This window comes from Macaca nemestrina, chromosome 13 (assembly GCF_043159975.1).
Source record: "Macaca nemestrina isolate mMacNem1 chromosome 13, mMacNem.hap1, whole genome shotgun sequence".
Lineage (NCBI taxonomy): Eukaryota > Metazoa > Chordata > Mammalia > Primates > Cercopithecidae > Macaca > Macaca nemestrina.
In genome coordinates, this window is record NC_092137.1 from 66,926,891 (window position 1) to 66,953,899 (window position 27,009).

At 38.3% G+C, this 27,009-nt stretch overlaps 1 long non-coding RNA gene across 4 annotated transcripts in view; it reads left to right on the forward strand.

Moving 5' to 3' along the window:
- The window catches only part of LOC139357884 (uncharacterized), a 113,192-nt gene that overhangs the window by 29,999 nt on the left and 56,184 nt on the right, over positions 1-27,009 (forward strand). For 2 of the 4 annotated variants that reach the window (XR_011611832.1, XR_011611831.1), the window contains exon 2: positions 3,627-3,706. The exons of the other annotated variants lie outside the window; for them this stretch is intronic. This is a non-coding gene — a long non-coding RNA (uncharacterized lncRNA). The remainder of the gene's footprint in view (positions 1-3,626; positions 3,707-27,009) is intronic. 4 annotated transcript variants of the gene reach the window in all.

Below are 27,009 nucleotides of genomic sequence, written 5' to 3' on the forward strand. Positions count from 1 at the left end.
GGTAGCAGTCTTATGTTTTCCGATTAGAATACAGTCTCGAATAGCATAATTTGTACTGATATAAACTAGATTTAGCCATTCCCTGGGATTCTAAAGTATTCTCTTGTGATGCCTCTTCCACTATTGTACAGAATTATTTAGCCAGGACAAGAAAAATTGATTATTTTTTCCTTCTTAGTTTTCTAAATGACATTGTCCAGATTAATTAGAAAATTGCTCAAATCTCTCTTTACTCTGCTATGTAGCACTTGCAAGAAGAAAAAAAGCCAATTTCATACAGAAGTTGCTCAAAATTAGTCAAAAGCAACCTTTGTTCCAGTCCTGTACACATTAAATAATTCTCATTGATCAAAATAGGAAGTGACCCTGAGAAGGAGGGAGAAGAGAGGAAGTTTGCAGATGGACTTTCTCCCCCAGTGTCATTTTCAACCAGGTAAAATGGAGTTCGAAAGGCCCAAATTCTCAGCAGATTTGCACAGCACAGTAATAGCCTTTATGCTTGGAAATTTATGGGCCATGGACAGTTTATAAGAAACGATGTAGTTCATCAGAGAGCTAGACTGATGGGGCATATGGGAGCATTCTGCACAGGAAGTTGGGTTTTGGAATAATACTTACTTTGATAGAGTTGTTTTGTTAGCTAAGTAAAACAGTAGGGAAGCCAATGGCCACTTAGGCTTCAAACATAAATATATATTTATAAGTCACCCAGCTGCCTAATTGAGAGCCATAGTGTTTTCACTGAGTATATCTTCAGCAGAAAGCAGTAGAAACAACAATATCATCAACAAAACCCCAGTCTTGGCATAGATTTATTTAATCAGTCTTTGATACTTTGGAGATAGTTGAATGCTCTCTAAATGTTGCTCTTTTAAAGCCAGAGGGTGAGGGGATGGTTAAAAAGACGTTTTTTTTTTTGTTGTTTTTGTTTTTTAAAGTGGAGGGGGGTGGTTCTTTTATATTTAAGGTGCAAAGATATGAAGTTAAGGTTTATATTACACTTGGGGTAGCAGAGGGCTATTAGAGATTTGAAATTGCAGTTCTATGGACTCCTGAAGGGGAGAGTGGGGGAGCTCGGAGGAGCAAGGGTTGGGCATACAATTGTCTGGTGCTTTCAGGTTTCACAGAAGAAGGTTAAGCAGGAGGTGGCTTGTTAAATTTGAGCAGAGAACTGGAAAATAAGATTTCACACTCCTGAGATGGGGAAGGCTGGTGAGTTTGGAGTTTGTCTGGGAGATCTGAAAAAGGTCGAGTGTGCTATAAAGTTTCTGAAATTCTATTTTAGTGCTTATGAACACGAAAAAAGTAAGTGTTATGAAAAAAAGCAAAGGGCATTTTAAAACTCAAATAATTATTTGGCATGTCGAAATAAAATACACATCCACTTCTGCTTGGCTGGACTTCCTAGAATTCAGGCCTTACTAACGATGTCTTGTTACTGTGTCCTCCATTCAAGCCCTCTCTTTCTTTTCTCAAGCTTTTTTTTTTTTTTTCTTTTCCCCTCTTTATGGCCACTGCTTTAATTATTTCTCTCTTTGCATTAAGATCCTGAGCTGAACTTGAGTTGCAAGTGGCAGCATGGGAGTCAGATATTTGGGTTCTAGTCTGAGGTCTGTTTCTTGGTGTGATCTTAAGGCAGGACACCAACTCTCGTTTGGCCCTTGCCTTCCAAGTTGGAGGAACCGGGGTTGGGTCCCTGAGGTCTTTCTTAGTTCTGACATTATTTTATCTTAGACTCAGTTTTGTTACTTCAATTCTTTCCTTCTCTTCTGGGACAGGCGTGACCCTTTTATTCAACTTCCTTCCTTCCTTCCTGCCTGCCTGCCTTCCTTCCTTCCCTCCTTCCTTCCATCTCACTATGTTGCCCAGGCTGCTCTCGAACTTCCAGGCTCAAGAGATCCTCCCACTTCAGCCTCCCAAGCTGTTAGGATTACAGGTGTGAGCCACCACGCCCAGCCAATCAATTGCTTTTTATAAAAGTATTCATTAATGCTATTTGATCTACATTTACATTTAATTCTCTTTGTCAATTGTTTTTCTATTTTTCACTTCTGATTTTACTGGTATTCTCTTTGCTCCTTGGTTCCCTCTTTTGAGGCTGATTTTATCTTTAAATTGTTATCTAATATAGAATATAATATTCTGTCTCTTCAAGCATTTATTTTTTCCTTGTCTTCAATGTTTGATTTTTAATAGGTAAAATAACACTAAACACATTTTAGGCATTTTATAAATATTTCTTGATTGATTGATTGGTTTAATAAGATTCCCCATGTTTCAGATTGCCCATCTTTTCAATTTGGCTTTGGACTCAGGGCTATCTCCTGTGTTTTTGTGATTAGAGTTAAAGCCATCATTCACCTACTATAATATGATCACTGGGTCAGGCAACTCACACCTGTGCAATCTCTTGTCTTAAATCCTCTATTCTTAAGGGGCTGACTTAAAAGATGACTCAGTCTCATTTCTTTTGCTCCCATCCAAAATGAACAGGAAACATAAAAGGCATTAAGTATATCGGATAGCAGTCAAACTTCTAATAGTTCAGTTGTGCTAGGAAAATTAAACTTTGTAGCGTCAGAAACTCCCAAATGCTTTTTTTTTTTTTCAACTTGTAGGACTATAAAATGAGAGGTGTCTCTACTAAGAGTTACAAAATGTTCTGAAATAACAACTCACTGGAGAAATACAGATAAGAGTCCTTAAAAGTATAACCTCGAATTAGATTCACATTTCCCTATACTATGGAACATTAAAAGAATTTAATAGCTTGAAGGAAATGTTACTCATTGCCCATTATCTTGCTACTAATCTACGTATTTCTAGGAAAATGTGATACATTTTGTACTATATTAAGCACATTTTATCATACACTTAAATAGACATTATTTATTTTTTAAATCCAGAAAGGCCAATGATTGGTCTTTGTTAATTAACATTTTATTAAATGGAACTCATGATAGAGTAAAATAGAAGAAAACCTGTTTCTTCATACTGCTACAGTAAGTAGCTAGTCAGGCATGAGCAGGGCAGGAGAGGGCTCCCCAACACCATACCAGGAATGCCAGGCAACCATCAGGTGATGGTCAGGTGGTTGTTAACTCTCGCTCTAAAATAATAATTGGTCACAACTGGCACCAGGGAAAGGCCATCTCCCAATTGGTAGAAACACCTGAAACGGGTGAGCTGCAGTTTCCCAATAAAATCTCAGGAGTTGGGCGAGTGGACTCAAGCATGCGCATTAAGAGGCAAAATGGCAGCGTTTAACTGGTATATGACCTTCCTCTAGGAACGCAAGGCTGGTAGGGAAAAACGACTCAAGTGAGCATGTGTACAACTCCAGTAAACACACTGCACGTGCTCCCCTCCCAAGGGCTACCAGGCCACTGTGCATGTGGACAGCCCACCCCGAGGGAAGAATCAGGAGAGAAGTAACACAGGACCCCAGAAGTATGCCAGTATATAAAACTCCAAGTCAAAATGTCAAACCATGCACTTGACTCTCTCAAGTCGCCTGCTGGCCCTCTTCCAAGTGTATGTTACTTCTTCGTATTCCTGCTTCAAAACTTTGTAATAAACGTTCACTACTGCTCTAAAACTTACCTCAGTCCCTGTTTCTGCCTTAGGCCCCTCAGTCTAATTCTTCCTTCTGAGGAGGCAAGAATCAAGATTGCTGCCGACCCTCATGGATATGGATTTGCTGCCGGTAACTAGTATTATTTAACTTATTTTGCTAAGATTTTCCAAGAGGTTTTATGTTTCTTGCAGTCCCACTATAATCTGGTTCTCAGTCTTGCCATTTCAAATTTCCTTTAAGGAGGTATTGGGTTTTGCTTTGAAACACCAACAAGTTGGTTGTCACTAGAGGCTAAGGCCAAGCTCTTGCCTTAAGGGACATACCAAACAGCAATCAGAACTTTTTGTTAAAAGAGGAGTTTGTAAATTAATTTACTAAAGGTTCATTATGGTATTCCCATAATATATTTTCCTAGAACTTTACCAATAACTTTTTTGGCTTGCATAACATTTTAGAATACTTATGCTTGTTAGAAACGCCATGATTACATTAAAAAAATTTTTGTTGTTATCTATCCACTACTCATGATGCTAGGCTAAATCCTGCTGAAAAGAAATACAAGCATTATATTGCAAAAAGTTACAGACATTGTAAAACCTTGGAAGATAGAGACTGGTTAATGAAATTACTGAAAAACCCAACTACATAGTATTACTCTTTTAGATATTTAAAATTAAATTAAATGAACTGATCAGAATCCTTCTTAATTAAAGTTTGCTGGTATATGTCAGTAGATGTCAATGTTATAAAGTGCAAAATAAGATTTTCCCATCAATTCAGTGAATTATTGTCTAATTATATTTTATTTATTTATTTTTGAGATAATGTTTTGCTCTGTCACCCAGGCCGGAGTGCAGTGGCACAATCTCAATCTCGGCTCACTGCAACCTTTGCCTACCAGGTTCAAGCAATTCTCCTGCCTTAGCCTCCTGAGTAGCTGGCATTACAGGTGCACAGCACCACACCCAGCTAATTTTTGTGTTTTTAGTAGAGACGGGGTTTCACCATGTTTGCCAAGCTGGTCTCAAACTCCTGACCTCAAGGGATCTGTCCACCTTAGCCTCCCAAAGTGCTGAGATTACAGGTGTGAACCACCATGCCCAGCTTATTGTCTAATTTTAAACAGTTTGATGCCTATGATGTATGAATTTGTTCATCAAAAGAAATTTAGAACAGTGAACATCAAGGGGTGTGAAATTATTTTTTAAAGACAAGAGGAAGAATGATGGTTACTTTTGCTCTTAAGAAAAAGGAGGTTATATTGTTCTGCAACCTATTTTTTGGGAAGGTCTGTGTCCTGGCTCTTTTCCTTCTAATTATGTTGGGAAGTACAATGACATGATAAGCCTTTTAAAAATGTATTTAAATAAATGAAAGTATTGTCTTAATGTAGTAGTGCATTCAGCCTTGATGTCTACAAACCTTCGGTATGTTGCAGTGATTTAAAAGTACCCTTACAATTCATACGTAAGGATGTTATATGTATTCCAAAAGAAAAACTATTAATGCTAATCTCGAGTAAAGCTGTGAGTCTTAAAGGGTGCCTTGTCCACCAAAAAGGGATTAGAATAGGCCCATTGGTTCAGGGATGTGGGAAGGATCTTGGCATACACTTGGGCTTCAGGTGAAAAAATATGAGAGTCACCTGATGGAAATGGAAACACCATGACCAGGAAAGGGATCTGAAAGTTTCCTGCTCTCATGATGTGGACAATTCAAATCAACAAATTATCCTAAAAGAAGTCACAAAATAGCTGAAACATTTAGGATTCTAGCAGGAGCGAATGAAAACTGCTTTTTTTTTTTTTAATTATACTTTAAGTTCTAGGGTACATATGCACAACGTGCAGGTTTGTTACATATGTATACATGGGCCATGTTGGTTTGCTGCACCCATCAACTCATCATTTACATTAGGTATTTCTCCTAATGCTGTCCCTCCCCCTGGTCTCCACCCCATGACAAGCCCTGGGATGTGATGTCCCCCACCCTGTGTCCATATGTTCTCATTGTTCAATTCCCACCTATAAGTGACAACATGCAGTGTTTGGTTTTCTGTCCTTGTGATAGTTTGCTCAGAATGATGGTTTCCAGCTGCATCCATGTCCCTGCAAAGGACATGAACTCATCCTTTTTTATGGCTGCATGGTATTCCATGGTGTATATACGCCACATTTTCTTAATCCAGTCTGTCATTGATGGACATTTGGGTTGGTTCCAAGTCTTTGCTATTGTGAATAGTGCCACAATAAACATACCTGTGCATGTGTCTTTATAGTAGCATGATTTATAATCCTTTGGGTATATACCCAGTAATGGGATCACTGGGTCAAATGGTATTTCTAGTTCTGGATCCTTGAGGAATCACCACACTGTCTTCCACAATGGTTGAACTAGTTTACACTCCCACCAACAGTGTAAAAGCGTTCCAATTTCTCCACATCCTCTCCAGCGTCTGTTGTTTCCTGACTTTTTAGTGACTGCCATTCTAACTGGTGTGAGATGGTATCTCATTGTGGTTTTGATTTGCATTTCTCCGATGACCAGTGATGGTGAGCATTTTTTCATGTGTCTGTTGACTGCATAAATGTCTTCTTTTGAGAAGTCTCTGTTTATATCCTTCACCCACTTTTTGATGGGGTTGCTTGTTTTTTTCTTGTAAATTTGTTTAAGTTATTTGTAGATGCGGAATATTAGCCCTTTGTCAGATGGGTAGCTTGCAAAAATTTTCTCCCATTCTGTAGGTTGCCTGTTCACTCTGATGGTAGTTTCTTTTGCTGTTCAGAGCTCTTTAGTTTAATTAGATCCCATTTGTCTGTTTTGGCTTTTGTTGCCATTACTTTTGGTATTTTAGTCTTTGCCCGTGTCTATGTCTTGAATGGTATTGCCTAGGTTTTCTTCTAGGGTTTTTATGGTTTAGGTCTAACATTTAAGTCTTTAACCCATCTTGAATTAATTTTTGAATAAGGAGTAAGGAAGGGATCGATCCAGTTTCAGCTTTCTACATATGGTTAGCCAGTTTTCACAGCACCATTTACTAAATAGGGAATCCTTTCCCCATTTCTTGTTTTTGTCAGGTTTGTCAAAGATCAGATGGTTTTAGATGTGTGGTGTTATTTCTGAGGCCTCTGTTTTGTTCCATTGGTCTATATGCCTGTTTTGGTACAAGTACCATGCTGTTTTGGTTACTGTAGCCTTACAGTATAGTTTGAAGTCAGGTAGCATGATGCCTCCAGCTTTGTTCTTTTTGCTTAGGATTGTCTTGGCAATGTGGGCTCTTTTTTGTTCCATATGAACTTTAAAGTAGTTTTTTCCAATTCTGTGAAGAAACTCATTGGTAGCTTGATGGGTGTGGCACTGAATCTATAAAATACCTTGGGCAGAATGGCCATTTTCATTATATTGACTCTTCCTATCCATGAGCATGGAGTGTTCTTCCATTTATTTGTGTCCTCTTTTATTTTGTTGAGCAGTGGTTTGTGGTTCTCCTTGAAGAGGTCCTTCACATCCCTTGTAAATTAGATTCCTAGGTATTTTATTCTCTTTGTAGCAATTGTGAATGGCAGTTCACTCACAATTTGGTTCTCTGTTTGTCTGTTATTGGTGTATAGGAATGTTTGTGATTTTTGCACTTTGATTTTGTATCCTGAGACTTTGCTGAAGTTGCTTATCAGCTTAAGGAGATTTTGGGCTGAGACGATGGGGTTTTCTAAATATACAATCATGTCATCTGCAAAGAGGGACAATTTGACTTCCTCTTTTCATAATTGAATATCCTGTATTTCTTTCTTTTGCCTGATTGCCCTGGCCAGAACTTCCAACACTATGTTGAATAGGAGTGGTGAGAGCGGGCATCCCTGTCTTACCAGTTTTCAAAGGGAATGCTTCCAGTTTTTGCCCATTCAGTATGATATTGGCTGTGGGTTTGTCATAAATAGCTCTTATTATTTTGAGATATGTTCCACCAATACCTAGTTTGTTGAGAGTTTTTAGCATGAAGAGCTGCTGAATGTTTTCGAAGGTCTTTTCTGCATCTATTGACATAATCATGTGGTTTTTGTCATTGGTTCTGTTTATGTGATGGATTATGATTATTGATTTGTGTATGTTGAACCAGCCTTGCATCCCAGGGATGAAGTTGACTTGATTGTGGTGAATAAGCTTTTTGATGTACTGCTGGATCCAGTTTGCCAGTATTTTATTGAGGATTTTTGCATCGATGTTCATCAGGGATGTTGCTCTAAAATTCTCTTTTGTTGTTGTGTCTCTGCCAGGCTTTAGTATCAGGATGATGCTGGCCTCATAAAATGAGTTAGGGAGGATTCCCTCTTTCTCTATTGGTTGGAATAGTTTCAGAAGGAATGGTACCAGCTCCTCTTTGTACTTCTGGTAGAATTCGGTTGTGAATCCATCTGGTCCTGGACTTTTTTTGGTGGGTAGGCTATTAATTATTGCCTTAATTTCAGAGCCTATTATTGGTCTGTTCAGAAATTCAACTTCTTCCTGGTTTAGTCTTGGGAGGGTGTATGCATCCAGGAATTTATCCCTTTCTTCTAGATTTTCTAGTTTATTTGCATAGAGGTGTTTATAGTACTCTCTGAAGGTAGCTTGTATTTCTGTGGGATCAGTGGTGATATCCCCTTTATCATATTTTTTTTGCATCTATTTGACTCTTCTCTCTTTTCTTCTTTATTAGTCTTGCTAGCAGTCTATTAATTTTGTTGAGCTTTTCAAAAATCCAGCTCCTGGATTGATTGATTTTTTTGAAGGGTTTTTTTGTGTCTCTATCTCCTTCAGTTCTGCTCCAATCTTAGTTATTTCATGCCTTCTACTAGCTTTTAAATTTGTTTGCTCTTTCTTCTGTAGTTCTTTTATTTGTGATGTTAGGGTGTTGATTTTAGATCTTTCCTGCTTTCTCTTGTGGGCATTTAATGCTATAAATTTCCCTGTACACACTGCTTTAAATGTACATTGTGTCTTTGTTCTCATTAGTTTCAAAGAACATCTTTATTTCTGCCTTCATTTCATTATTTACCCAGTAGTCATTTGGGAGCAGGTTGTTCAGTTTCCATGTAGTTGTGCAGTTTTGAGTTAGTTTCTTAATCCTGAGTTCTAATTTGATTGCACTTTGGTCTGAGAGACATTTTGTTGTGATTTTTGTTCTTTTACATTTGCTGAGGAGTGCTTTACTTCCAACTATGTGGTCAGTTTTGGAATAAGTGTGATGTGGTGCTGAGAAGAATGTATATTCTGTTCACTTGGGGTGGAGAGTTCTGTAGATGTCTATTAGGTCTGCTTGGTGCAGAGCTGAGTTCAAGTCCTGGATATCCTTGTTAACCTTCTGTCTCGTTGATCTGTGTAATATTGACAGTGGGGTGTTAAAGTCTCCCATTATTATTGCATGGGAATCTGAGTCTCTTTGTAGGTCTCTAAGGACTTGCTTTATGAATCTGGATGCTCCTGTGTTGGGTGCATATATATTTAGGATATTTAGCTCTTGTTGTTGAATTGATCCCTTCACCGTTAGGTAATGCCCTTCCTTGTCTCTTTTAATCTTTGTTGGTTTAAAGTCTGTTTTACCAGACTAGGATTGCAACCCCTGCCTTTTTTTTGTTTTCTATTTGCTTGGTAGATCTTCTTTCATTTCTTTATTTTGAGCCGGTGTGTGTCTCTGCACGTGAGATGGGTCTCCTGAATACAGCACACTGATGGGTCTTGACTCTATCCAATTTGCCAATATGTGGGGCATTTAGCCCATTTACATTTAAGGTTAATATTGTTATGTGTGAATTTGATCCTGTTATTATGATGTTATCTGGTTATTTTGCTCATTAGTTGATGCAGTTTCTTCCTAGCATCAATGGTCTTTACAATTTGGCATGTTTTTGTAGTGGCTGGTACTGGTTTTTCCTTTCCACGTTTAGTGCTTCCTTCAGGAGCTCTCATAAGGCAGGCCTGGTGGTGACAATCACTCAGCATTTCCTTGTCTGTAAAGGATTTTATTTCTTCTTCACTTATGAAGCTTAGTAAGGCTGGATATGAAATTCTGGGTTGAAAATTCTTTTCTTTTCTTTTTTTTGAGATGGAGTCTCGCTGTGTCACCCAGGCTAGAGTGCAGTGGCCAGATCTCGGCTCGCTGCAAGTTCTGCCTCCCGGGTTTATGCCATTCTCCTGCCTCAGCCTCCTAAGTAGCTGGGACTACAGGTGCCCGCCACCTCGCCTGGCTAGTTTTTTTTTTTTTTTGTATTTTTTTAGTAGAGACAAGGTTTCACCATGTTAGCCAGGATGGTCTCGATCTCCTGACCTCGTGATCTGCCCATCTCGGCCTCCCGAAGTGCTGGGATTACAGGCTTGAGCCACCGTGCCTGGCCGAAAACTCTTTTCTTTAAGAATGTTGAATATTGGTCTTCACTCTCTGCTGGCTTGTGGAGTTCCTGCCAAGAGATCTGCTGTTAGTCTGATAGGCTTTCCTTTGTGGGTAACCCGACCTTTCTCTATGGCTGCCCTTAACATTTTTTCCTTCATTTCAACCTTGGTGAATCTGACAATTATGTGTCTTGGGGTTGCTCTTCTCGAGGAGTGTCTTTGTGGTTCTCTGTATTTCCTGAATTTGAATATTGGCCTGCCTTGCTAGGTTGGGAAAGTTCTCCTGGATAATGTCCTGAAGAGTGTTTTCCAACTTGATTCCATTCTCCCCGTCACTTTCAAGTATACCAATCAAACGTAGATTTGGCCTTTTCACATAGTGCCATATTTCTTGGAGGCTTTGTTCATTTCTTTTTATTGCTTTGTCTCTAAACTTCTCTTCTCACTTTATTTCATTAATTTGTTCTTCAGTCACTAATACCCTTTCTTCCACTTGATCGAATTGGCTATTGGAGATTGTGTATGCGTCATGTAGTTCTCTTGCCATGGTTTTCAGCTCCATCAGGTCATTTAAGGTCTCTCTGCACTGTTTATTCTAGTTAGCCATTTGTCTAATCTTTTGTCAAGGTTTTTCGCTTCCTTGCAATGGATTCAAACATCCTCCTTTAGCTTGGAGAAGTTTGTTATTATCGACCTTCCGAAGCCTACTTCTGTCAGCTCGTCAAAGTCATTCTCCGTCCAGCTTTGTTCCATCGCTGGTGAGGAGCTGCGATCCTTTGGAGAGGAGGTGCTCTGGTTTTTAGAATTTTCAGCTTTTTTTATCTGCTTTCTCCCCATATTTGTGGGTTTATCTATCTTTTGTCTTTGATGTTGGTGACCTACAGCTGTGGTTTTGGTATGGATGTCCTTTTTGTTGATGTTGATGCTATTCCTTTCTGTTGGTTAGTTTTCCTCCTAACAGTCAGGTCCCTCAGCTGCAGGTCTGTTGGAGTCTGCTAGAGGTCTACTCCAGACCCTGTTTGCCTGGGTATCACCAGCAGAGGCTGCAGAACAGCAAATATTACTGCCTAGTCCTTCCTCTGGAAGCTTCATCCCAGAGGCGCACCCACTTGTATGAGTTGTCAGTCAGCCCCTACTGGGAGGTGTCTCCCAGTCAGGCTACAAGGGGGTCAGGGACCCACTTGAGGAGGCAGTCTGTCCGTTCTTTGAGCTCAAACATTGTGCTGGGGGAACCACTGCTTTCTTCAGAGCTGTCAGACAGGGACGTTTAAGTCTGCAGAGGTTTCTGCTGCCTTTTGTTCAGCCATGCCCTGCCCCCAGAGGTGGAGTCTACAGAGGCAGGAGGCCTTGCTGAGCTGCAGTGGGCTCTGCCCAGTTCGAGCTTTCCTGGCTGCTTTGTTTACCTACTCAAGCCTCAACAATGGTGGATGCCCCTTCCCCTGCCAGGCTGCTGCCTTGCAGGTAGATCTCAGACTGCTGTGCTAGCAGTGAGCCAGGCTCCGTGGGTGTGGGGCCCACCGAGCCAGGCACAGTATATAATCTCCTGGTGTGCCGTTTGCAAAGACCATTGAAAAAGTGCAATATTTGTGTGGAGTGTCCCATTTTTCCAGTTACCGTCTGTCATGGCTTCCCTTGGCTTGGAAAGGGAAATCCCCCAACCCCTTGTGCTTCCTGGGTGAGGTGATGCCCTGCCCTGCTTCAGCTTGCCCTCCATGGGCTGCACCCACTGTCCAACCAGTCCCAATGAGATGAACCAGGTACCTCAGTTGGAAATGCAGAAATCACTCATCTTCTGCATCAATCACACTGGGAGTTGCAGACCAGAGCTGTTCCTATTTGGTTGTCTTGGAATGGAACGTGAAAACTGCTTTGTTAATATGCTTCCTTCACCTCCAGATTTCTCCCAAAATGAACTCCCATAGACCTCATAATGTGAAGATACAAACCTCTATGAGGAAGAATCAGCAGACATAACAAATAGGAGATTTGTTATGTAATGTAATGGCCCCCAAACTGGATATTATAGAATAATGTAAATAAGATTATGTATCCAATATGTTAATTAATTAAGGAAAAAAGAAGGAACCGAAATCACAAAGAAACATTAGAAAATCGTGGAAAAAGTAGGGCCCTATTTATAAAACAGCAAAATAGAACATAAAGAAATAAAAATATCATTGAAATTAAAAAATGTAAATACATTATTAATTTATGCTAATTTAAGCATTAGACAAATAGAATAATAAGACAGAAATGTATCTGAGCATGTATAAAGATTTATTGTTTGACAGATCAATGAAGAAAATTATAAAGTATTTAGCAATTACCACTGTGTCAAATGATAGCCATCTGGAAAGAAGAAAACTGGATTTCTGCTTTATACCAAATAAAAAATCAAAGTTGAGATAGATTAAAGATCTAAAAAACACCCATATTTTCAACACCTTTGGGAAAATTATAGGAAAATATTATGTCAGGATGTAGAAGAACTTTATAAGTAGTCGCAAATAAAATTGTGTCCTGCAAAAGAAAGAAGTTAGACCCCTACCTCACATCATATACAAAATTAACTAAAAAATGGATCAAAGGCCTAAATATAAGAACCTCAAATTACAAAATTCTTAGAAGAAAAAAAGAGTAGATCTTTATCAACTTGGATTAGGCAATGGTTTCTTAGCTATGACAGCAAAAGAATAAACAACAAAATAAATGGATAAATTGTACTTTATCAAACTTAAAAACGTTTATGTTTCAAAGGATACCATCAAGAAGGTAAAAAGAAAACCTATAGAATGTGAAAAATATTTGCAAACATATATCTAATAAAGTACCTGTATCCAGAATACATAATGAACACTTAGAAATAAACAATAAAAAGACAAATAACCCAATTAAAAATGGGCAAATGATTTCACTAGACATTTATCCAAAGAAGATATATAAGTGACCAATAAGCTCAGGAAAGGATGCTCAACGTTGATAGAGAAATGCAAATCGAAGTCACACACAAAAAAAGATACCATACCATTTTACACCCACTAGGATGGCTATAATAAAAAAGATGGACAGTTGGAGTTTTGAGAAGTATGTGAAAAAAATTGAACACTCATACATGAATAGTGGAAATGTAAAATGCTCCAGCTGCTTTGGAAAACAGTCTGGTACTTCCTGAAAATATTAAATACAGAGTTTTCATATGACTCAGGAATTCTACTGCTAGGCAGAGTCTCAAGGTAATTGAAAATGTATGTCCACCTAAAACTTGTAGCGTATGTTCATACTGGTGTTAATTATCGTAGCCCCAAAGTGGAAACAACCCAAATTTCCATCAGTTGATGAGTGGATAAACAAAATGTGATATATCCATGCAATGGAATATTATTTGGCCATTAAAAGGAAGTACAGCTACATGTTACAACATGCATGAACCTTGAAGCCATTATGCTTAGTGAAGGAAACCATCACACAAAGCCACATATTGTAAGATTTCATGTATATACAACATCCAAAATGGGTAAATCCATAGAGACAGTAGTAGATTCATGGTTGCCAAGGGCTGGGGGTGGGCGAAATGGGAAGTGATTGCTAATTGGTAAGAGATTTTTTTTGGGGGGGTGATAAAAATGTTCTGAAATTAAATAGTGGTGATAATTACACAACTTTAAATATACTAAAAACATGGAATTGCATACTTTAAAAGGATAAGTTTTATGTTATGTGAATTCCATCTGAATTTTAAAAAGAAGAAAAAAATTTAAAAAGATTGATTAACTTAATGTTGAAATTTAAAACAGTTTTATGAAAGAGCATATATAACTAGCTATGTATCATTATCCAGGATATATAAATGACTCCTACAAATAAATGAAACAAGTGCAAAATTTCCACCAAATAATATACATTAGGTTGGAACAGGAAATTCACAGAAGAGGAAAACCAAATAATTAATAAAACACTTAATAATCAGTGATATGAAAACTAAAACAATGACAGACTTTTCCGTGTGTATTCAAAGACATGCTAATAGCAAAACTTCAAAAAAGATGTATGTCCAACAAAGAAAGAATTGATAAATTACAGTATATTCATTTAATGGAAGACAGCAGTGGCATTAAAATGAATAAACTAGATCTATATGTACTATATGTGAATAAATATAGACTACAGGTACATAAGTGAATAAATCTCAAAATTATAGTATTGAGTTAAATTTTAAAATACACTTAAATGTAACTTGCTATACAGCATGTTGTTTTGTGTACATCCTTATGTAATAACAGAGCAAAAATCTAGAGAGAAGATTCACAGCATCTTCAAATTATTGGCTAAATCTGGGGAGGAAGTGAAGTGAATGATCAGGAAGATAAAAGGACCCTTCTTTTTATTTTATTTTATCTTATTTATTAATTAATGTATTTATTTTATTATACTTTATGTTCTGGGAAACATGTGCAGAACATGAAGGTTTGTTACCTAGATATACATGTGCCATGGTGGTTTGCTGCACCCATCAACCCGTCATCTACATTAGGTATTCTCCTAATGCTAACCCTCCCCTGGTCCCCAGTCCCTGACAGGCCCCAGTATGTGATGTTCCCCTCCCTGTGCCCATATGTTATCACTGTTCAACTCCCACCTATGAGTGAGAACATGCCGTGTTTGGCTTTCTGTTCCTTTGTTAGTTTGCAGAGAATGATGGTTTCCAGCTTCATCCATGTCCCTGCAAAGGACATGAACTCATTCTTTTTTATGGCTGCATAGTATTCCATGGTGTATATGTACCACATTTTCTTTATCCAGTCTATCATTGATGGGCATTTGGGTTGGTTCCAAGTCTTTGCTATTGTGAATAGTGCTGCAATAAACATACGTGTGCATGTGTCTTTATAGTGGAATGATTTATAATCCTTTGGGTATATACCCAGTAATGGGATTGCTGGGTCAAATTGTATTTCTAGTTCTAGATCCTTGAGGAATCACCACACTGTCTTCCACAATAGTTGAACTAGTTTACACTCCCACCAACAGTGTAAAAGTGTTCCTATTTCTCCACATCCTCTTCAGCGTCTGTTGTTTCCTGACTTTTTAATGAACATCATTCTAACTGGTGTGAGATGGTATCTCATTGTGGTTTTGATTTGCATTTCTCTGATGACCAGTGATGATGAGCTTTTTTCATATGTTTGTTGGCCACATAAGTGTCTTCTTTTGAGAATTTTCTGTTCATATCTTTTGTGCTCTTTTTGATGGGGTTGTCTGATTTTTTCTTGTAAATTTGTTTAAGTTCCTTGTAAATTCTGGAACTTAGCCCTTTATCAGATGGATAGATTGCAAAAATTTTCTCCCATTCTGTAGGTTGCCTGTTCACTCTGATGATAGTTTCTTTTGCTGTTCAGAAGCTCTTTAGTTTAATTAGATCCCACTTGTCTATTTTGGCTTTCGTTGCCATTGCTTTTGGTGTTTTAGTCATGAAGTCTTTGCCCATGCCTATTTCCTGAATGGTATCTCCTAGGTTTTCTTCTAGGGTTTTTATGGTTTTAGGTCTTACATTTAAATCTTTAATCCATTTTGAGTTAATTTTTGTATAAGGTATAAGGAAGGGGTCCAGTTTCAGTTTTCTGCACATGGCTAGCCAGTTTTCCCAACACTATTTATTGAATAAGGAATCCTTTCCCCATTGCTTGTTTTTGTCAGCTTTGTCAAAGATCAGATGGTTGTAGGTTTGTGGTGTTACTTCTGAGGCCTCTGTTCTGTTCTATTGGTCCATATATCTACCAGTACAATGCTATTTTGGTTACTGTAGTCTTGTAGTATAGTTTGAATCAGGTAGTGTGATGCCTCCAGCTTTGTTCTCTTTGCTTAGGATTGTCTTGGCTATATGGGCTCTTTTTTGATTCCATATGAAATTAAAGTATTTTTTCTAATTCTGTGAAGAAAGTCAATGGTAGCTTGATGGGAATGGTATTGAATTTATAAATTACTTTGGGCGGTATGGCCATTTTCATGATATTAATTCTTCTTATCCATGAGCATGGAGTGGTTTTCCATTTGTTTGTGTCCTTTCTTATTTCCTTGAGCAGTGGTTTGTAGTTCTCCTTGAAGAGGTCCTCCACATCCCTTTAAGTTGTATTCCAAGGTATTTTATTATCTTTGTAGCAATTGTGAATCGGAGTTCACTCACGATTTGGCTCTCTTTGTCTGTTATTCGTGTGTAGGAATGCTTGTGATTTTTGGACATTGATTTTGTATCCTGAGACTTTGCTGAAGTTTAAGGAGTTTTTCTGCTGAGACGATGTGGTTTTCTAAATATACAATCATGTCATCTGCAAACAGATAATTTGACTACTCTTCCTATTTGAACACCCTTTATTTCTTTCTCTTGCCTGATTGCCCTGGCCAGAGCTTCCAACACTATGTTGAATAGGAGTGGTGAGAGAGGCCATCTTTTCTTGGGCTGGTTTTCAAAGGGAATATTTTCAGCTTTTGCCCATTCGGTATGATATTGACTGTGGGTTTGTCATAAATAGCTCTTATTATATTGAGATACATTTCATCAATACCAAGTTTATTGAGTGTTTGGAGCATGAAGGGGTTTTGAATTTTTATCAAAGGACTTTTCTGCATCTGTTGAGATAATCATGTGGTTTTTGTCACTGGTTCTGTTTATGTGATGGATTACATTTATTGATTTGCATATGTTGAACCAGCTTTGTATCCCATGGATGAAGCCGACTTGATCATAGTGGACAAGCTTTTTAATATGTTGCTAGATTCGGTTTGCCAGTATTTTATTGAGGATTTTCATGTCAATATTCATCAGGGATATTGGCCTGAAATTTTCTTTTTTTGTTGTGTCTCCGCTAGGTTTTTGGTATCAGGATGATGCTGGCCTCCTAAAATGAGTTAGGGAGGAGCCCTCTTTTTCTACTGTTTGGAATAGTTTTAGAAGGAATGGTACCAGCTCCTCTTTGTACCTGTGGTAGAATTTGGCTGTGAATCCGTCTGGTCCTGGGCTTTTTCTGGTTGGTAGGTATTAATTACTGCCTCAATTTCAGAACTTGTTATTAGTCTATTTAGGGATTCGACTTCTTTCTGGTTTAGTCTTAGGAGGGTGTATGCATCCAGGAATTTATCCATTTCTTCCAGATTTTCTAGCTTATTTTTGTAGAACTGTTTAGAGTATTCTCTGATAGTAGTTTCCATTTCTGTGGGATCAGTGGTGATATCCCCTTTATCATTTTTTATTGTGTCTATTTAATTCTTCTCTCTTTTGTTCTTTATTAGTCTGGCTAGTGGTCTATCAATTTTGTTAATCTTTTCAAAAAACCAGCTCCTGAATTCATTGATTTTTTTAAAGGGGTTTTTTTTTTGGTGTCTATCTCCTTCAGTTCTGCTCTGATCTTAGTTATTTCTTGTCTTCTGCTAGCTTTTGGGTTTGTTTGCTCTCGCTTCTCTAGTTCTTTTAATTGTGATGTTAGGGAGTTGATTTTAGATCTTTCCCACTTTCTCCTGTGGGCATTTAGTGCTATAAATTTCCCTCTACACACTGCTGTAGTTGTGTCTGAGATTCTGGTATATTGCATCTTTGTTCTCATTGGTTTCAAAGAACGTATTTATTTCTGCTTTGCAGGTTGTTGAGTTTCCACGTAGTTGTGTGGTTTTGAGTGAGTTTCTGAAACCTGAGTTCTAATTTGATTGCACTGTGGTCTGAGAGACTGTTTGTTATGATTTCTGTTATTTTGCATTTGCTGAGGAATGTTTTACTTTCAAACATGTGGTCAATTTTGGAATAAGTGCTATGTGGTGCTGAGAAGAATGTATATTCTGTTCACTTGGGGTGGAGAGTTCTGTAGATGTCTATTAGGTCCACTTGGTCGAGAGCTGAGTTCAAGTCCTGAATATCCTTGTTAATTTTCTGTCTCTATCTGTCTAATATTGACAGTAGGGTGTTAAAATTTCCCACTATTATTGTGTGGGAGTCTAAGTCTCCTTGTAGGTCTCTGAGAACTTGTTTTATGAATCTGGGTGCTCCTGTATTGGGCGCATATGTATTTAGGATAGTTAGCTCTTCTTGTTGCATTGATCCCTTTACCATTATGTAATGCCCTTCCTTGTCTTTTTAAATCTTTGTTGGTTTGAAGTCTGTTTTATCAGAGACTAGGATTGCAACCCCTGCTTTTTTTTTTTACTTTCCATTTGCTTGGTAAATCTTCCTCCATCCCTTTGTTTTGAGCCTATATGTATCTTTGCATGTGAGATGGGTCTCTGGAATACAGCATACTGATGGGTCTTGACTCTATCCAATTTGCCAGTCTGTGTCTTTTAATTGGAGCATTTAGCCTGTTTACATTTAAGATTAATATTGTTATGTGTGAATTTGATCTTGTCATTATGATGCTAGCTGGTGATTTTGCCCATTAGTAGATGCAGGTTCTTCCTAGCATCAATGGTCTTTACAATTTGGTATGTTTTTGCAGTGGTTGGTACTGGTGTTTCCTTTCCATATTTAGTGCTTCTTTCAGGAACTCTTGTAAGGCAGGCCTGGTGGTGACAAACTCACTCAGCATTTGCTTGTCTGTAAAGGATTTTATTTCTCCTTCACTTTTGAAACTTGGTTTGGCTGGATATGAAATTCTGGGTTGAAAATTCTTTCCTTTAAGAATGTTGAATATTGGCCCCCACTCTCTTCTGTCTTGTAGAGTTTCTGCAGAGAGACCTGCTGTTAGTCTGATGGGCTTCCGTTTGTGGGTAAACCGACCTTTCTCTCTGGTTGCCCTTAAAATTTTTTTTCTTCATTACAACCTTGGTGTATCTGGCGATTATGTGTCTTGGGGTTGCTTTTCTTGAGAACATCTTTGTGGTGTTCTCTGTATTTCCTGAATTTGAATTGTTGATCTGTCTTGCTAGGTTGGGGAAGTTCTCCTGGATAATATCCTGAAGAGTGTTTTCCAATTTGGTTCCATTTGGAAATGGAGCTTCTTGAAAGCTCCTCGTCACTTTCAAGTACACCAATCAAATGTAGGTTTGGTCTCTTCACATAGTCCTATAATTCTTGGAGGCTTTGTTTGTTCCTTTTCATTCTTTTTTTCTCCAGTCTTGTCTTCATGGTTTATTTCATTAAGTTGATCTTCAATCTCTGAAATCCCTTCTTTCACTTGATCAATTTGACTACTGAAACTTGTGTATGCTTCACGAAGTTCTTGTGCTATGTTTTTCAGCTCCATCAGGTCATTTATGTTTTTCTCTAAACTGGTTATTCTAGTCACCAGTTCCTGTAACCTTTTATCACAGTTCTTAGCTTCCTTGCACTGGATTAGAACATGCTCCTTTACCTCTGAGGAGTTTATTATTACCCACCTTCTGAAGCCTACTTCTGTCAATTCATCAAACTCATTCTTTATACTGTTTTGTTCCCTTGCTGGTGAGAAGTTGTGATTTTTTGGAGGAGAAGGGGTACTCTGGTTTTTGGAATTTTCAGTCTTTTTGAGCTGTTTTTTTCCCCATTTTCATGGATTTATCTACCTTTCATCTTTGATGTTGGTGACCTTCAGATGGGGTTTTTGAGTGAGGGTTCTTTTGGTTGGTATTGATGCTACTGCTTTCTGTTTGTTGGTTTTCCTTCTAACATTGAAGCCCCTCTTCTGCGGGTCTGCTGGAGGTCAACTGTAGACCCTGTTTGTGTGGGTATCACCAATGGAGGTTGCAGAACAGTAAAGATTGCTGCCTGCTCCTTCTTCTGAAAGGTTTGTCCCAGAGGGGCACCTGCCAGATGCCAGTTGGAGTTCTCCTGTATGAGGTGTCTGTTGACTTCTGCTGAGAGTTGTCTCTCAGAAGGGGGCCAGGGATCCACTTGAGGAGGCAGTCTGTCCCTTAGCAGAGCTCAAGCACTGTGCTTGGAGATCCTCTGCTCTCTTTAGAGCCAGCAGGCAAGAATGTTTAAGTCTGCTGAAGCTGTATTCACAGCCACCCCTTCCCCCAGGTGCTCTGTCCCAGGGAGATGGGAGTTTCATCTATAAGCCCCTGACTGGGGCTGCTGCCTTTCTTTCAGAGATGCCCCACCCAAAGAGGAGGAATCTAGAGACGCAGTCTGGCTATAGTGCATTTGCAGAGCTGCGATGTGCTTCACCCAGTTCTAACTTCCCGGTGGCTTTGTTTACGCTGTGAGGGGAAAGACACCTACTGAAGCCTCAATAATGGCAGACATCCCTCTCCCCACCAAGCTCGAGCAGGTCAACTTCAGACCGCTGTGCTGGCAGTGAGAATTTCAAGCCAGTGGATCTTAGCTTGTTGGGCACCATGGGGGTGGAATCTGCTGAGCAAGACCACTCAGCTCCTTAGCTTCAGCCCCCTTTCCAGGGGTGTGAATGGTTCTGTCTTGCTGGTGTTTCAGGTGCCACTGGGGTATGAAAAAAACTCCTGCAGCTAGCTCAGTGTCTTCCCAAACAGCTGGTCAGTTTTGTGCTTGAAACCCAAAGCCCTGGTGGCGTAGGCACCTGAGGAAATCTCCTGGTTTGAGGGTTGAGAAGACTGTGGGAAAAGCTTAGTATCTGGGCCTGAATGCACGGTCCCTCATGGCACAGTCCCTCAAGGCTTCCCTTGGCAAGGGGAAGGAGTTCCCCAACCCCTTGTGCTTCCCAGGTGAGGCAATGCCCCACCCTGCTTGGGCTTTCCCTCTGTGGGCTGCACCCACTGTCCAGACAGTCCCAATGAGATGAACTGCATACCTCAGTTGGAAATGCAGAAATCACCCACCTTCTTCATTGGTCTCGCTGGGAATTGCAGACCGGAGCTGTTCCTATTTGGCCATCTTGCCTAGTAGCCAACCCTTCTTTTTTAAATTTAACTTCTATTTTAAGTTCAGGGGTACATATGCAGGCTTGTTATAGAGGTAAACTTGTGTCATGATTATTTCATTACTCAAGTAGTAAGCCTAGTACCTATTAGTTATTTTCCCTGATCCTCTCCCTCCTCCTAACCCTCTACCCTCCAACAGGCCCCAGTGTGTGTTGTTCCCCTCTATGTGAATAAAAGGACACTTCTATTGCATTTTATTTCTTTTAAAATGTCAAAAGAGGATGGGCACTGTGGCACACACCTGTAATTCCAGAACTTTGGGAGGCTGAGGTGGGCAGATCCCTTGAGCCCAGAAGTTCAAGACCAACCTAGGCAACATGGTGAAACCCTTTCTAAAAAATACAAAAACTAGCTGGGCATGATGGTGCATGCCTGTAGTCCAAGCTACTTGGCAGACTGAGGTGGGAGAATCACCTGAGCCTGGGTAGATTGAGGCTGCAGTGAGCCATGATTGTACCACTGCATTCCAGCCTGGGTGACAGAGTGAGACCCGCTTTAAGAGCAAGACACGATTTCAAAAAAAGAAAAGAAAAGCCAGAAGAAAGCATAGCATAATAAAAATAATTGTTATATTTGGTAATTGTCAAATATGGTGTTTTAAATATTATTCTCTATTGTCAACATGACAGCTAAACATGGTGTCATGTTTATATTTATGTATTAATAATAATGTAGTAAGTTTTGTCATAGATGTGCCCAATGTTTGCCTTTTGTTGTTGTTATTGTTAAATTGCCTGTTTGAGTCCTTTGCCTACATTTATATTAGAATGACTAATGTATTGATTGGGAATTGTGTTTGGCCGTGAATAACACAAACCTGGAAACAGTGGATTAAATAAAGACTTTTATTTTTTTCTCTCAGAATGAAAAGTCCAAAAGTAAAAAACCTAGGATTGGTACTGTGTCTCCATGATGCCAGCAGAGAAATGGACTCGTATCTTTCCACTAAGCCACCCTGGCATGTGCTTTTCATCCTTGGGATTATGAGACGGCTGCTTTGCTTCCAGAATTGAGTCCGTGTTTCAGGCAGGAAGAAATGAAAGAGCCAAGGACGAAATGTCCATGCCAGCCAAGTCTGCCCTCTCCCTCCCTTCCCATGCATCCACATATTTTAAAGAACATTCCTGGAAGTCCCATCAAAAACTGCCCCCTCCCTTTTTTTTTTCAGTTGCCAGAACTAGGTCAGATGATGACTTGTATCCAGGAATTCAGCAGTGTTTGTTTAATCTTTCCCCCAAGCTGGGGTTATGTAGACAGGAATAAGAATGGATACTGGGAAGAGATCGGTAGGTTTTCGTAGCTGGCAAACAATGATGATAACAATATTGATGATGATCATAATAAAAATCATCACAGTTACCATTTATTGTGTGTGTGCTGTGTGCCAGGTGTGTAAGCTCTGTACATTTTTCTTGTTTAATCTCCCAGATCCTTAAAGTACTTGTGTTGGCACCCATTTAGAACTGAGGAGACCGAGACTCATTAATGTGGAGTAACATGTTGAAAGTCATGTGGGAGGCAATGCAAACTTGAATCCAGTTCTATTTGACTGTTAAGATTGTCTGGGACTGTACTGGCTTTAGCAGTGAAAGTCTCACATTCTAGGACACCTGTCAGTCATGGAACAGTGTGGCAGGGGTCACCTACTACCAATACCCCTAATACCCCTGCCACATGGAACAGTGTGGCAGGGGTATTAGGGTATAAGTTCAATTAAGGTTTTTTGAATGGTTAATAAGTATTATTTATCATTTCACATAAGTTTAAAGACTTGCAATACATTAAGAATGCAACCTTTTAGTTATATGTATTTTCTTTTGCTTTGTAGCTTTTATGACTCTTTTTGATATACTGATATTTAAAAATTTTATGCATCAAATATGTTTTCCTCTATAATTTTTTCCTTTGCTTTTATGTTTAGATATTCTTTCCCATGCTATTGACCAAAAGTTATCTGCATTTTCTTCTGGTCCTTTTATAGTCTACTTTGCAATTCAAAGTGTAAAATGGGGATATGCAGGAATGGGCAAGACTTGCATGCACATGTTCCATCTCCCAGGTTTGGGTGAGTGTTTCAAAACTGTATGCTTGTATGTTTGAAACGTTCATCTCAGGAACTGATTTAAAATCCATAACTTAAGGGAATGAAAACTCTTTCCAATGCATTTCCAATGTGCAATGCACATGTATCTGATCTGCAATCGGCAAATGTCAAAATGTGTCAGCTCATTTCATATTCTTTTAAACTATCCTTTGATTAAGGGAGTGCTGTATCAACTTATGTGAGCCTGCAGTCAAATCCAGCTTCAAATTATTAGCACCTGGTGAGAAATGTCCTTCCCATTCTAAACACAAGTTCATCATGTCTTATTTGTAATTCATTTGATGATTTTGATATATCATTATAAATATTATACGTGACTAAGCCTTTACACTGAAGCTTTGTTCTTGTAAAAAATGGCAGAAAATGTGAATTGCATACTCTGTCTCTGATACAGATGTGTGGATCTAGACTAGGCAGGTGTGGTGCTAGGCTGAGTAAATCACCAGTTCCAAATGTCTTTATGTTGGGAAACATGATGTCATTAATGTTTATCTTGTACCACTGGGTCTAACTTAGTTTTCTAGCCCATGGAGTGGGAAAATGTTTGTGAATTCATTGTTATTGACAAATAATTATTAGAAAATAAAATTAATACTCTAGTCTAAGTGTTGGCAAACTTTTTGTAAAGGGCCAGATGATAGCATTTAGGCTTGGCTGGCCATAAGATTTCTAATGCAACTGCTCAACTCTTCCTTTGTAAAAGCAGCAATAGACAATATATAAACAATGGGTTTGGCTGTGCTCCAATAAAACTTTATTTACAAAAACAGGTGGTCTACATGGTTTGGTCTGCAGACTGTATTTTGCCAACTACTGTGTAGTCAAATAATTGCTTCTTTCACAATTATTTCTTTTTTTTTTCAGAATTCTTTGAAAACTATGTATTAGATTCCTCATTGTTATATAAAAACTGTTTATTATTTCAAAGGTGGAAATTTATTGCTATCCTGGAATATATTAAACAAGTTCTCCTATAATTGATACTTCAAGACTTGAATGTCTTAAAGTTAAATTGGAAAGTCCTTTGCAAATTATTTCAAGGGAAGTATCATGGTGTAAACATTTCAGAATTGTTTGTTAGGAATAGGTTGTGCCAATTGCAAATGAAAAGTTAGTTTCTCAAAGCTTCTCTCATATTAGTGGCCCATAGCTTTCTTCCCAAACAAATCTTTCTATCTTCTGCCAAAAAGCTAGATATAGCTCTTAGTTTCAGTGGGCTCCACGCTTAAAGGCAGGAAAGCATATGGGTGCCATACATTTGTTAGTATTTGTCTCTACAAAAATCACAAAAATTGAACACTCCAGAGCTCTAAATTACAAATTTGAATGGTCTGTCTTATTGCAGATCATAAAGGCAACGTGTGCAAGGTTCATCATATTGCTTCATGCTTTAGTAAATTAGAATGACTGACTGGAACTTTTACATCTTTTTTTGATGGATTCTCTCACGTTATAGACTGTAACCTGTGTGTCAATCTCTAATTGGATATCATTAATCACATTTCAAAGCTAAATACAATTGGGGGATGTAGGTTTTATATTTATACGTCAAAATATGTTCATTTTTAGGGGTAGGCAATATACAAACATATATGTATATATGAACAAACAATATTTATATATATATAATTTTTAATAATCAGCCTCTTATGGGCCCTGAATATCCGTGAATTTTTATTTATGCAAAATTTCAATGCTATCAGTGTTGAAAGGAGGTTGGAATTCATGCTTTGAAAGACTTCACAGTCTATGATAGGGCTTTTGTTGTTGTTCTTGCATTTTTTGTTTGTTTTTATAGTCTTGGCAGACACTTGTTTATTGTTTGGTGGTTGCCTTATTTTTGGAAGCACCCTCAAAACAGTTGGAGATAATATATTACAAATAAAGTGGATGTTTAAGCTGGGGATTTTTATCTTTGTTCAAAAATAAGGTGTAATGTTATAGTAATAGGACTGAGTTTTTCCTGTTTTATAATGTAACTTCAAAAATTTATAGCACTAAATCCCCACAGGAGAAAGCAGGAAAGATCTAAAATCAACACCCTAATATCACAATTAAAAGAACTAGAGAAGCAAGAGCAAACAAACCCAAACCTAGCAGAAGACAAGAAATAACTAAGATCAGAGCAGAACTGAAGGAGATAGAGACACATAAAAACCCTTCAAAAAACCAATGAATTCAGGAGCTGGTTTTTGAAAAGATTAACAAAATTGATAGACCACTAGCCAGACAAATAAAGAAGAAAAGAGAGAAGAATCAAATAGACATAATAAAAAATGATAAAGTGGATATCACCACTGATTCCACAGAAATACAAACTATCATCAGAGAATGCTATACACATCTCTATGCAAATAAACTAGAAAACCTAGAAGAAATGGATAAATTCCTGGACACATACACCCTCCCAAGACTAAACCAGGAAGAAGTCGAATCCCTAAATATTTATTACAATAACAAGTTCTGAAATTGAGGCAGTAATTAATACCTATCAATCAAAAAAACCCCAGGACCAGATGGATTCACAGCCAAATTCTACCATAAGTACAAAGAGGAGCTGGTACTATTCCTTCTGAAACTATTCCAAATAATAGAAAAAGAAGGAATCCTCTCTAACTCATTTTAGGAGGCCAGCATCATCCTGACACCAAAACCTGGCAGAGACACAACTAAAAAAAGAAAATTTCAGGCCCAATACCCTTGATGAACATCAGTGCGAACATCCTCAATAAAATACTGGCAAACTGAATCCAGCAGCACATCAAAAAGCTTATCTACCAGGACTTTTTAAATGCTTTAAGCAGTGGAAGGGTCACTGAAATATGTACTGCCTCCTAACATTAATTTTTGAAGAACAACTTTCATTTGAATATAGAAGCTAAGATCTGTTTTGAAAGTCTCATTACTCTATATTCATATCTTGTAAAAATACACTTACACACTTCCTTAGAAATGTAATTTGGACAAAAATTACATTTCCAAAAAGAGTATTTCTAAATAGTCAAGTTTATTTTTAGTAATAAACTAAGTTTATCTGTAAAACTAAGGGGCTGACATTTAGCCAAACATAACAAAGTAAATATATAAAAACAATAAAATAGACAATATTATCAACAGGATTTATAATTTTTGTCTTTCAAGATATCCATGGATGCTTTGCTGCTAATTTTTCAGACCAGTGCAAAGCTATATGATTTGATAATGGGAGTTTCCCTCCCAAGTATCTGTAACTTATATAGTGTTATCTTTGTGGGTGGTATGCTGGGATATTCTGAAAAGTCATTCTTTATTCCTCACATAATGGAACCAAGTGCTGGAAGAGAGCAAGAAGAGCATAGTCAGGAAAAAGAGAAGCATTCAGAAAAACACCACATGGGGGTTTAAAAATTTCATAATAGGCCGGGGGCGGTGGCTCACGCCTGTAATCCCAGCACTTTGGGAGGCCGAGGCGGGCGAATCACAAGGTCAGGAGATCGAGACCACGGTGAAACCTCATCTCTACTAAAAATACAAAAAAAAAAAAAAAAAAAAAAATTAGCTGGGCGCGGTGGCGGGCGCCTGTAGTCCCAGCTACTCAGGAGGCTGAGGCAGGAGAATGTCATGATCCCAGGAGGTGGAGCTTGCAGTGAGCCAAGATTGCGCCACTGCACTCCAGCCTGGGGGACAGAGTGAGACTCCGTCTCAAAAAAAAAAAAAAAAAAAAAAAATTTATAATAGATTTAACTTGAGGAAGATAAAGTCTTGTATTAACAGATAAATAGAAGCAACTGCAAATATGTTTGAATGGAGACTATGGTACATATTTTTCTTTGCTCCATTTCTTTTTATCTCTTAAAATACATGTGTGTTCCTTCATACAAAAATTTATTGTTAATTTTCCAATTGCAAAAGTACTTAATAAAGAGCACTTTGAAAACAAAGTAAAATAGTAAGGATTACCTATCATTGATGACCTAGAGACATGAATGGTAAAACTTGAATTCATGCCTTCTCTTTTTTCCTTTTTCTTTACTTATATATTTTTTGTTTTTACAGAAAGAGGATCCATCACATCACATGGGTTTCATAAATTGCCCTTTTATATAGCAGTGTACTTAAATATCTCTGA